Source organism: Kogia breviceps, chromosome 2, assembly GCF_026419965.1.
Source record: "Kogia breviceps isolate mKogBre1 chromosome 2, mKogBre1 haplotype 1, whole genome shotgun sequence".
NCBI lineage: Eukaryota > Metazoa > Chordata > Mammalia > Artiodactyla > Physeteridae > Kogia > Kogia breviceps.
Window position 1 is genome coordinate 46,791,567 of NC_081311.1, and position 13,481 is coordinate 46,805,047.

A 13,481-nucleotide genomic window follows, 5' to 3' on the forward strand; every position below is an offset into this window, starting at 1 on the left:
ACTGTCTTGATTACCTTAGCTTTGTAATAGGTTTCAAAATATGTGGTCTTTTGGACTGGCTTTTTTCACTTAGCATAATGTTTTCATAGTTCATACATGTTTAACATGTATCAACACTTCATGCTTTTTATTGCTGAATAATATTTCACTGTATGGATATACCGCATTTTGTTTATCCATTCATGGACATATGGGCTGTTTCCACCTTTTGGCTATTGTGAGTAATGCTGCTATAAACATTCAGGTACAAGTATGTATTTGGCACCTGTTTTTAATTCTCTTGGACATGTATCTAGGAGTGGAATTGCTAGGTTAAATGATAACTCTGTTTAGATTTTTAAGGAAAAACCTAAACATCCTCATCTTTGGTAATACTTGCTATTATCTGTCTTTTTGATTATTGCTGTCTTAGTGGGTGTGAAATGGTATCTCAGAGACTTTGATTTCCTTAATGAATATGATGTTGAGCATCTTTTCAAGTGCTTAGTGACCATTAAGAAGATACGTTTTAAAACTTTTTATTTTGACATAGTTTCACATTTACAGAAAAGTTATAGAATACTCAAAAAAGTTATGAGGGCTTCCCTGGTGGCTCAGTGGTTGAGAGTCCACCTGCCAATGCAGGGGACACGGGTTCGTGCCCTGGTCTGGGAAAATCCCACATGCCGCAGAGCGGCTGGGCCCGTGAGCCATGGCTGCTGAGCCTGCGCGTCCAGAGCCTGTGCCCCGCAACGGGAGAGACCACAACAGTGAGAGACCTGCATACTGCAAAAAAACAAAAACAAACAAACAAAAGTTATGATAACCCTTCACCCAGATTCACCCCAGCTATTAATATTTCATCCCATTTGTGTCATCATTTCTTCTCTCTGTCTCTGTCTCTTTCTACACACACACACACACACACACACACACACACACACACACACACACACACACACTTTTTTTAGTAATCTGAGAGTAATTTGCATATCATACCCCTTTATCCATGAATGCTTATGTGAATTTTCTGAGAACAAGGACCTTTTTATTAAATATAACCTCAATACATTTATCAAAATCAGGAAACTTAACATTGACAAAATAATGTTACCTAATCCACAGTCTGTATTTAAAATTTAGCAGTTGTCCCAATATTCCAGATTCAAGTCCAGGATCAAAGATTGCATTTTGTTGTCATATTTCTTTAGTTGCCTTTAACCTGAAACAGCTTCTCACCCTTTCTTCATTTTTTCATGGCCTTGGTATTTTTGAAGACTATGGACCAGTTATTTTGTAGAATAGTTTTGTCTGATGTTTCCTTGTGATTAGCTTATGTAATGCATTTTTGGCAGGAACTCCAAAATGTCCTAGGGCATGGTAGTAGGAAGCTCATTTTTACCCCATCATTGGCAATTAACTTTGGTTACTTGGTTAGAGTGGTATCACTTAGTTTGCATTGAAAATTACTGTTTTTCCCTTTTGTAATTAATAAGCAAGTTTGAGATGGTATAATATTCTGTCTTTCATTAAACTTCCATTCACTGGTTTCAGCATCCTGTGTCTTTTAAAAAAATCAGTTGTGAGGTAAAATTTACATACAATAAAAATTCACCTATTTTAAATGTCTAATTGGATGAGTTTTAACAAATGTGTAGAGTCATGCAGCCACCAGCATAATACAAATTTACATTTCCATTACTCCAAAAAGGCCGAAAGGGATCTCTTCTTAATTATGTGGAACAACAGACATAAACCTAGACATATCCTATTTTATTCTTAAGGAACTTTGAATTTCTTTCTGAACCAGGCCTGGTCTTCAAGATAATTGTCTTGGTAGGAACTCCAAACAGAAGCCAGTGTTGAGGGCCAAAGCAGAACAACGACCCCTTTGTTCAAGGTGGCACCCGCCTCTTCCCTGACTCAATGGGTGGGAGGCCTCCAGGCAACAGGACTTACAGAGCATGAAAACCCATCTGGAAATGTTGCCAAAAGTATCCCTCTGCACACTCAAAGTTCTGCTTGTCCTCAATGCAGGGCTCTTGCAGGCCCAATGGCCTCTCATAGGGCTTGGGGCACTTTTAGATATGCAGCCTCCCCACTCTGGGAACCCAGGAGACAGAGCAGCTTGTGCTGCACCCCACTGCTGTCACCATGTGCCATACTGTGGGGATGTTTCAAGACCTCGCTGGTTCTCCCTGGGACCCATGAGAAGTGAGCACAGCTCTCCTTTCCCACTCCAGGACCCTCCTACTTATTTGGGGCCTCTGCTGCCTATGCCCTTTCTTCTGCTGCCCTCCATAGGTGGGGTAATGAGTAGGACACAGAAGTCACATTCAAGGACTCATATCTAGGGCTTCCCTGGTGGTGCAGTGGTTAAGAATCCACCTGGCAGTTCAGGGGACATGGGTTCGAGTCCTGGTCTGGGAAGATCCCACATGCCGTGGAGCAACAAAGCCCATGCACCATAACTACTGAACCTGCGCTCTAGAGCCCATGAGCCACAACTACTGAGACCACAAACCACAACTACTGAGCCCACACACTACAACTACTGAAGCCCATGTGCCTAGAGCCCATGCTCCACAAGAGAAGCCACTACAATGAGAAGCCCGTGCACTGCAATGAAGAGTAGCCCCCGCTCGCTGCAACTAGAGAAAGCCCACGCGCAGCAACCAAGACCCAAGGAAGCCAAAAATAAATTAATTAAATAAATTAATTTTTTTAAAAAAGGACCCATATCTAGCCACATCTATATATTCATATCAGGGATCCATGACTCACTCTATTGCTCCCCTCTGCAACTCTCTCTTTTCCCCAGGCCTATGGGATCTTCATCTAGTCTGGGTGGCTGTTAGGTATTTTCTGTGTCTAGTTTTCAGGCTAAGAATTAAATTTGTTGATGCCCGCAAAGCCTTTTTCTCCTAAAGCTGTTGTCTCTGCCATGGGCTATGAAAGTCTGTTTTGAAATTAAAAGTTGAATATTGAGTCACTTCTTTTTGAATTACCGCAGGAAGCATCCCACTCTCAGCCCAGGGATACCAGAAAGTAGAGTAGGGCGGGAAGAAGGGGCAAGCCTCATTGACTAATGTTTGTCAATACCCAGCCCATCATTGTAAAGTTGATTTGGGAGACATAATCAAGACTTCATGTTTATCTACCTTAAATATTATCATTATTTATCTACCTTAGTCTCTCCTCCTTTTGACCTCAGAGCAAACCAGATAAGGAAATATCTTTATTTACTTTTTATTTTTCTTTTCTGGTAGTGTAGCACGTGGAAAGGGACTGGGAAAAGCAATAAGGGATTCGATCCTGTGATGGGATGTGAGTTTGGGCTTGTAGAACAGAGAGCCTGGGCCCAGAGGGAAAGAGAAGAACCTTACTAAGCAGCATGGAAGGTGGCATGTGTGCTGATCAAACAGTGTGAGGTTAACTGGAGAGAAAAGGAGACCATGTCCTCAAACTTCATCTCAACCTAGGTATGTTTATTGTACAATAAATACATTTATAAATACATAATAAATCTAATACCTTTTTTTTTTTTTTTTTTGGTGGTGGTACGCGGGCCTCTCACTGTTGTGGCCTCTCCCGTTGTGGAGCACAGGCTCCGGACGTGCAGGCTCAGCGGCCATGGCTCACGGGCCCAGCCGCTCCGTGGCATGTGGGATCTTCCCAGACTGGGGCACGAACCCATGTCCCCTGCATTGGCAGGCGGACTCTCAATCACTGTGCCACTAGGGAAGCCCAATCTAATACCATTTTAACTTTAACTTCTGCCAGAATTTTATGGATAGTTTCTCAGTGTCCATCCCAAACCTCAGGAGTGTTGGCTTAATTCTAGTGATTCTAGTGACTGTGACATCTTCATTTCTGTGTGGTGAGATCTGAGGCATCACTTTAAACAGTATGAGGGAATCAAAAGTACAATGATCTATCACCTCACACCTGTCAGAATGGCCATTATCAAAAAATGTACAAATAACAAATGTTGGCCAGGATGTGGAGAAAAGGGAACCCTCCTACACTGTTGGTGGAAATGTAGATTGGTGCAGCCACAGTGGAAAACAGTATGGAGGTTCCTCAAAACACTAAAAGTTATCATATGATCCCACAATTCCACTTCTAGAAATATATCTGAAAAAAATGAAAACACTAATTTGAAAAAATGCATGCACCCCAGTGTTCATAGCAGCACTATTTACAATAGCCAAGATACAGAAGCAACTCAAATGACCTTCAACAGATGAATGTATAAAGAAGATTTGATATATATATATGTATATATACACACAATGGAATATTACTCAGTCATAAAAAGAATGAAATTCTTTTTATGACTGCAGCAACATGGATGGACCTAGAGAATTCTGTGCTTAGTGAAATAAGTCAAAGACAAATAGTTTATGATATCATTTATAGGTGGAATCTCAAAAATAATACAAATAAATGTATATGCAAACAAACAAACTCATAGATATAGAAAACAAACTAGTGGTTACCAAAGGGGTGAGGGAAGGAGGGAGGGACAAATTAGGGGTATGGGATTAAGAGATACAAACTACTATTTATAAGATACATAAACAACAATGATATATTGTAGCCATTACCTTGTAATAACTTTTAATGGTGTATAATCTGTAAAAGTACTGAATCATATGCTTGTATACCTGAAACTAATATAATATTGTAAATCAATTATACGTCAATAAAAAGAAAATAATAAGGAAAATAAAGGTTTAATGTTAAAAATAAACAAACAACATGAGGGAAAGGGATCTCCATGCACTTGAATATATCAGATGAGAGGTAGGATGGGATTTGAGGAGATCTAATTTTGGAAAAATTTAGAACTGGATTTGAGTCCCTAATTGGCTAGGCACCTTTAAAGGTCATTCAACAGGCCCATCTGCAGAATGAGTATAATTGGACTACAGAACTAAAACAAAAAGGCAATATAAAAGAAACCATAAAACACTGTATATATTTAACTATTGTTGCTATTTAAGTTAGCCAATTGCTTCACAAGCTTGAAATTCTCTCCCAAGTCCCCTTTCTACACTCAAAATTCTTCCTTATGTTGCTTAAGACTTGCGAATCTCCCCCTGGATCTCCTTGAGTACTCTTGCTTAAACAAAGATGCACATCCTTGATTTTATGTGTGTGTCCATTTGCTTTTATATTCTTGTTAAAGGCATTTGGTATTAAAAGTTTCCCTGCTGTTGACATACAAAAGCTTGTATTTGGTGGAACCTGCCAGACACATCCTTAAGAGAGGATCACACTGGGGGACAGGGTTTCAACATATGTTGCAGAGGGTGGTACAAACATTCAGTCTATAATACCTGTCTAAAATTAGTCCGTTCTGTTTTCCAATAGTATATTCCCTGACCTCACTCTGATTTCCCACTATTTGCAAACAGCTGACCCTGTATTTCTTCCTTCTACAGGAGTTTACAATGAGCCTTAATACAAATTAAAATGCTTTTGGCCATCTCAAAAGCAAAAGACAGCGGAGAGCTTTAATTATACCTCAACACTATTATTCCATTCCCACATCTAGGGCTCCTAACACTTATCTAGTCTCTAGTATTCTTCTCCAAAAAGTTCTGCTTAGAGGAACTTTGTTAGAAAGAGGGAAGATGGCATTTAAATTGCAGGCCTTCTACCTCATTTTTTGAAATACTGTGTACTGACATTCTTAAAAGTATAAAAATATGCAAAGAAAATAATTTAGTCCAAGATCCCACTTCCCAATAACCCATACTGTTGTTTTTTAAAAGTAATCTGTGGGGGGCTTCCCTGGTGGTGCAGTGGTTTAAGAATCCACCTGCCAATGCAGGGGAAACGGGTTCGAGCCCTGATCCAGGAAGATCCCACATGCCGGGGAGCAACTAAGCCCGTGCACCACAACTACTGAGCCTGCATGCCACAACTTCTGAAGCCCGTGAGCCTAGAGCCAGCTCTCCACAACAAGAGAAGCCACAGCAATGAGAAGGCCGCGCACCGCACCGCAATGAAGTGTAGCCCCCGCTCACCGCAACTAGAGAAAGCCCACACGCAGCAACAAAGACCCAACGCAGCCAAAAATAAATAAATAAAATAATTTATTTTTTTAAAAGATAAATTTTTAAAAAGTAATATATGCATGAGATTAGAAAAATTCAGATGGTACAGAAAGTATAAAATGAAAGTAAAGCTCCATCCCTCACTGTTCCAATGCTTCACCCCAAAAGTAACTGCTGTTGATATTCATTCATTTAAAAATACTTGTTGGGCACCTACTATGTGCTGAACACTGTTCTGGTTGCTGAGAAACACTGGTGAGCAAGATATGTCAAGTCTCTGCCTCATGGTGCTTGCACTTTTGTGGACAAGGGAGGTGATAAACAAGCTAATACATGAAAGAGTATCAGGTAGTGGTAAATGCTGTGAATAAAAAGTAGCATGGAAGAAAAGAGAGTGTCTAGAGTAGAGGATTATTCTGAGCTATGACCTGCAGTGAAGGAATGAACCTAAGAGTACCTGGGGGAAGATCATTCTAGAAAGGGAGAGCACAAGTACAAAATTCAAATGTGAGGGGTTTCTTGGTTTGAGGAATAGCAAGAAGGCCAAAGTGGCCAGATCAGAGTAATCAGGGGGACAAGTGGTAGGAGATGAGACTTGAGAGCAAGCTGAGGGCCAGCTCAAACAGAATAAGATACGTACTTTGGACACCACTCTGTGTGTAATGGAGAGCCATTGGAGGGCTGGATCAAAGAAGTGACTGACTGATCATATATGTCTTAAATGTCCATTCTGGTGCTATGTGCACAATAATCAGCTAATGATGAGAGTGGAAGCACAGAGGTCAGTTTTTTTTTTTTTTTTTTTTTTTGCGGTATGCGGGCCTCTCACTGCTGTGGCCTCTCCCATTGCGGAGCGCAGGCTCAGCGGCCATGGCTCACGGGCCCAGCCCCTGCACAGCATGTGGGATCTTCCCGGACCGGGGCACAAACCCGTGTCCCCTGCATTGGCAGGCGGACTCCCAACCACTGCGCCACCAGGGAAGCCCACAGAGGTCAGTTTTGAGGCTATTACCTTAGCTCAGGTCAAAGATTATGGGGCCTTGGCTTAGGCTGTGAGAAGAGGTTGGATTTGTGATACATTCTGAAAATAGAGTGAGCAGAGATTACCTGTGAATTGGATGTGGTACGTAAAGAACAAAAGGAGGCTAGAATGGGCTGAAGTACTTTGGCCTGCACAACTGAGTGACCCCATTTCCTGAAACAGGGGACACTGCAGGGGAGGGGGGGTTATACTCCCAGAAATGTTCTTATGTGTATATTAGCACATTAAATCCTTATCTTTTAAAAGTATGCAAATAGGATCGAATTATACACAGTGTTACAGTTATCTGTTGCTGTGTAACAAACTACTCCAAAAGTTAGTGGCTTAAAATGACAATTTGTTATTATGGCTCCCAATTCTGTGGGTTAACTTAGCTCAGCTGAGAGGTTCCCTCTTGAGGGGGTGGTCATTCATGCGGCTTCAATCAGATAGCAGTGAGGTCAGCCCAGATGATCTGGGCTGGACATGCAGACTCAGTCCCCTGGGAACTCAACTAAGTTGACAGAAGGGAATGTTGGCATATGATCTCTTCATGAGGCTTGGGCTTCTCATGGGATGGCTAGTGGGTTCTGAGAAAGAGCATCTCAAGAGTGAACATTTTAACAGACCAAGGCAGAAGCTGCACAGTTTCTTATGACCCAGCCTTGGAAGCCCAAGACTGTTCCAGCTGTCATATTCCACTGACTAAGCAAGTTGCTTAACCAGCCCAGATTCAAGGGGAGGGGGAAAATGACTTTACTCTTGATGGTGGGGAGACAAGATTACTTTGCAGAAGGACGGATATAGTTATGGCTATAATTTGCCACACACAGTGTTTTGCATCTTGCTTTTCACTCTTAAAAGTATACTTGGAGTTCTTTTTATATCAGTGATAAATAACTACCTCATTTTTAAAAACAGCTGTGTAGTAGTCTTTTGTAATGATTATGAAAGATTATTTAACTAGTTCTCTATAGATGAGTTTTTAGATTCTCTCTCTTTCTAATAGAAACAGTGCTACAATTATTACTTTGGTTCTTATATTTTGGACATACTTCTGACGATATATCCAAAGGGTAAATATATGCACTTTTAAGGCTGTATGGTTATTGCCTGTGGTGTCATTTACAAATAATTGTAGTATCAGAAAATATCAGAAATCAAAGATATTTCAGGCCAATATTTCTGACATGTGATCCTTGGGCCTCCTACATCAGAGTCAAGTGAGGTGTCTAGCTAAAAACACAGATTCCTGGGCCCCAGACCTATGAGATTAGACTCTCCAGGGTTGGGTCCTAGGAATATGTATTTTTAGAGATTCCTTAAGTGATTCTTATGTGCTTTAAAGTTTTAGAACAATGGTTTTGTCCAAACTCCTCATTTTATAATTGGAAAAACTGAAAGTAGATTGATAGCTGCTTGGTACTTTCCTTATATTTCTGTTATATACCTTAACAAAAAATCTACTCTTCACAAAACTGAGTTACCCGAGAGAGGCCATATATTAAGTATCTCAATAATCCCAGGAAGTAGTGCCATGCTTGGTTTGCGATCAGAGCTTAGTCAATATTTGCTGGATGTCAAAATCAATTGACCACATATGTAGGGGTTATTTCTGAACTCTCAATTCGATTTCATTGATCTATATGTCTATCCTTATGCTACTACCACAGTCTTGATTACTGTGACTTTATCATGACAGACTCTCTCCCTGACCAAACTTTAGTCAGCTACCTCTGAGCCTTCTTCTTGACTAGCCTCCAGTAGTGACCTATGAGAACTTGAGACTCTCAGAACAAACAATTTTGTCCAGTACCACACCAAGACAATTGAACAAACACTAGCATAGTTTCTGATAAGTCTGCATGCCTGGAATGGTGACCCTGGCCCCCTTAAGTTCCTCCCTGACAAAGCCCAATGCTGCCAAAAGAATTTACTGTTTGTTCCAGGCACTACCTGATTACAGGCTCCTGACCTGCCTTTTCTTAGAGCATTTACTTTAGAAAACTAAAGTAAATTGTGAATCCTTTCTCTGTCTCTCTGAGATGTATCTTCTGTAACCCAGGAATTTATTTCTCAAGGACCTGGGAGCTATCCCTTTGAAATGTAATCATCAAGAAGAATGGGGTCTCCATCTCCCAATCTCTGTGGGAGGGTAGGAGCCTAACTTCCGTGAGCATCAGTTGGTGCAAGAGTTTACCCACAGAGGCTCTGGCCTCCCCAGTGGCTGCTGGGCAGATGGTTGTTGCAGCCATAAGTTAATTCTAGAATTAACTCCAATATGTGTGGACTTTGACCAGTGAGCGAGGAAATGGGAGAAAAGCAGCAGATATGTCGCTCACCCTCTTCCATACTTCCTCTACTCAAAACTTCCAAGACAAAAGACTTTCATACAGATTCTTTATTTTTTCTTTATTAAAAATTTTTTTTGTTGTTTTTGGCTACACCACGCGGCTTGTGGGATCTTAGTTCCCCAACAGCACAGAGTCCTAACCGCTGGACCGCCAGGGAATTCCCCATACAGATTCTGAAGATGTCCCACAAGACAGAGAAATCAGCTTCATTTGTGGCAAAGCTGTGGCCAGCTCATTACTTCACTCCCTCCTTCCCTGCCTCACTTTAATTTCCCCTCATTCTTGGTTCCCTAGAACTGTATTCCCAGCAAAATGTTAACATGAACGTTTTTTCTCTACTTTCTAAAGAACCCAGGCAGACAGAGCCTTAGAGGAGTGAGGTCACAAACTCGAAACCTCCTAAGTGGGATTTAACTCACTGACATTTTATTTAGCCTGGATGGTATTCTAAAACAACTGCATCTTGGCCATTATTTAACAATTGGGAGACTTCACATAAAACCTGGATTTTCTACTTGTCTGGTATAACTGAGGTCTTAAAACAGCTGGTGTGTAGTTCTGCTGGCCCTTTGGTCATGGGTTACTAACACTCCCTGGGCCAGTACGAAGCCCACCATCCCTATTGTCTTCCCCAACTGGGCTGGGTGTCAGCACAGTCACTTATCATCACACTCGCCCAGTTCCCTCTTACTTGTTACACATATGTCTCTGTCAGAACTGAGATAAAGCAAAACAGACTGGAAGTGATAACACATTTCATGAGAAACAGAGAAGGTAAATTTATTCAAAGTGAAGGCTCTTCTTACCTTGTGTTTAATATCTAAACACCACACCCACTTCATTTGGATACATTGCCTGATTTGCCCCTGAAGCATCTGAGCTTTCCGCTCCTAGAGGGGGCTCTCCCTCAGTTGCCAAAGAGGAATCTCAGACCTGGGGAGGGTGATCAATTTGCCCAAAGTCACATATTGAATTAGCTGTACGCTCCTTTACTCCTTTGCCTCCGTGGCAAATGTTAGTTAACCATGTCTGAGAGATGCTTATTTTCCTAGTGAATGCCTATAAAGAAGGGTGGTTTGAAAAATAAAAACAAAAACATGTGGGTTGTTAACTCTGGCCTAAATTGTTAGGCTTATTAGCATCTATTGGAATTTCCTGATGCCAAAGGTCACAGGAGGCTCAAACTCATTGTCAAGAGAGGAGGAAGGGAAAGGAGGAGGGCAGTGGACACCCCTGTCCCGAAAACCCCATCCAGGTGGCAGCTGCCATCCTGGTGCTCTGGTTCAATGGTGCTTAGTTCTTTTTGCTTGAATCCAGCTTCTGCAGGCCCTTCAGGCAGGTGTGTGAGGGATGTAACATGTCCATAAAAGGAGGACAGTTATATGTGGAATCTAAAAAAAAATGATACAAATGAACTTATTTACAAAACAGAAATAGACTCACAGACATAGAAAACAAACTTATGGTTACCAAAGGGGAAAGGGGAGAGGGATAAATTAGGAGTTTGGGACTAACATAAACACACTACTAGGTATAAAATAGGTAAATGACAAGGACCTACTGTATGGCACATGGAACTATACTCAACATCTTATAATAACATACAATGGAAAAGAATCTGAAAAAGAAATCAGATTCTTTTTCAGAATCACTTTGCTGTACACCTGAAACTAACACAACATTGTAAATTATATTTCAATTTTTAAAAATGGTTTGGGGGTTCCCTGGTGGCGCAGTGGTTGAGAGTCCGCCTGCCGATGCAGGGGATATGGGTTCGTGCCCCGGTCCGGGAAGATCCCACATGCCGCGGAGCGGCTGGGCCCGTGAGCCATGGCCGCTGAGCCTGCACGTCCGGAGCCTGTGCTCCGCAACGGGAGAGGCCACAACAGTGAGAGGCCTGCGTACCGCAAAAAAAAAAAAAAAAAAAGGTTTAAAATATAATTTTTAAGAAAAGGAGCACAGAAATCAAACAAGATAACATGCCCTGTGCCTAATCACCCACTCAACACAAGGGGAAGGCTCAGGAAAAGGGAGTTCTCTTCCTCTGCTCTTTCACATCAAGGGCAAATGCATATCAGGGGTGGGAACAGCAAGGGTAAACGTATAATTGGGGTGGAGACCTGATTTATTAATAACTCATAAATCATCTGAAACTGTAGTTTCCTGTTGATAGTCAACTCTCTGTAAACACTGACTGTGTCCTTGGTGTGTTATCTTTTCTAATGATGCCAAACATGTGGTTGCCGTCTCCGATATAAGTTCAGCATGACTTTCCCTGGATGCAATACCTGCAAGGACTCCTGCTCATCACAATGGAGGTAACTGGTTTCATATATAAAGGCCAGAAAAGAAAAAAAGCAGGGGATATATATATTCTTTATTTTAATATGCTGTGATGTGTGTTTCTACTGGATACTATTCAGGGGAAATGTGACCTGGTCATGAATCTTCTATAGATTACTTGCAATACAATGTGTAGTAGACTGAGCATCTGGGAGCTTGGGAACATCTTCATGAATTTAGCACTATTTCTGTTCTCTAAAGTCAAAGCTGTTATTTCTTCCAGTAATTTGGGGGTCAATTGGGTTTCATATATGTCTCTAATTCTTGAGCTTTGAGGGAGTGATTCGTGAAATTAAATATAACTTCAGCACTACAGCACTGCATCATTTTACAGATGAGGAAACTGAGCCTGGAGAAGGCAAGAAGCTGCTGCAAGGGTCTCACCAGGAGCCTCTGGGGGAGGAGAGTTATGAACCCAGGAGTCCCTCTCTCTAGGCTATTGGTTTCCAAACTTGCCTGTACAGTGGAATCATCTGGGGGTCTGTGAATAATACTGATACCTTACTCCCATCCCAGACACTGTGATTTAATTGGCCTGCAGTGAGGCCTGAGAATCAGGGCTTTTCAAAGTTGCCCAGGTGATTTTCATGTTCAGCAAAGTTTGAGAACCAACACTCTAGGCACTTTTCATTGTATCATGTTGTATTAAGAAAAAATTTTGCATCAAAATCTATAAAAACTCATCTAGGCCTCCTCTCTGTCTTTAATTCAAACTTGATCTTTTTCAAAGTATCCTTTCCTAGAGTGAGTAAAATGGAATGAACTGGGCTGTTCTCAGTGTGCAAAAGAAGAGGAAGGAAGTGGCCAACCCGCAGGAGTAGAAAGTGAGGTTGGAGAGGATCCTCCCTCAGGCCACGCCTCAGAGACTGGTCTTGAGACAGAGCTGGGAATAGTAGAAAAACAGTGGGATCCTCCTCAGACCCCCTCCTCCAGCCTCAGAGTGAACTTTGTAAGCTACAGCCCCGGCAGTGCCCCTGCTCAGCCTAAGACCCCCTTGAAGACACCTGACTCTTGATCCTACAGGGCAAGTCTCTTCAAGGAGCAGCGACTTACCTAAAAGGACACAATTTCTAGGGCCACCACCAGCCTGCTTCATCTCAAGGCCAGGCACAAAGCAGCACCATCTAGAAAATATAACATTTGCTGGCCTTATAGCTGCACTGTCTCCTGTGCCTGCAAGTACCAGGAGATTATGTTTACTGAAGACAGGAAAGGAAGCAGAAAAAGGAGGGAGGGAAGGTGGAATAATAGAATATGGGATCAGGAAGGAAGTTTAGAGCTTCTCTGGTCAGGGGTGGTCCTCAGACCAGGAGCAGTGGCATCACCTGGGAGCTTGCTAGAATGAGAACCAAACTCCACTGAAGCAGAATCTGCATTTTTTTTTCTTTTTTTTCTTTTTTTTTGTGGTACACGGGCCTCTCACTGTTGTGGCCTCTCCTGTTGCGGAGCACAGGCTCTGGACGCACAGGCTCAGCGGCCATGGCTCACGGGCCCAGCGGCTCCGTGGCATGTGGGATCTTCCTGGACCGGGGCACGAACCCGTGTTCCCTGCATCGGCAGGCGGACTCTCAACCACTGCGCCACCAGGGAAGCCCCAGAATCTGCATTTTATTTAATAAGATCTCCCGGAGTCTCATATGCACATTGAAGCAGCACTGGTTTTGATCATTTTTCTTGTGCTTCCCACCTGGGGGACTTGGTAAAGATTCAAAGACC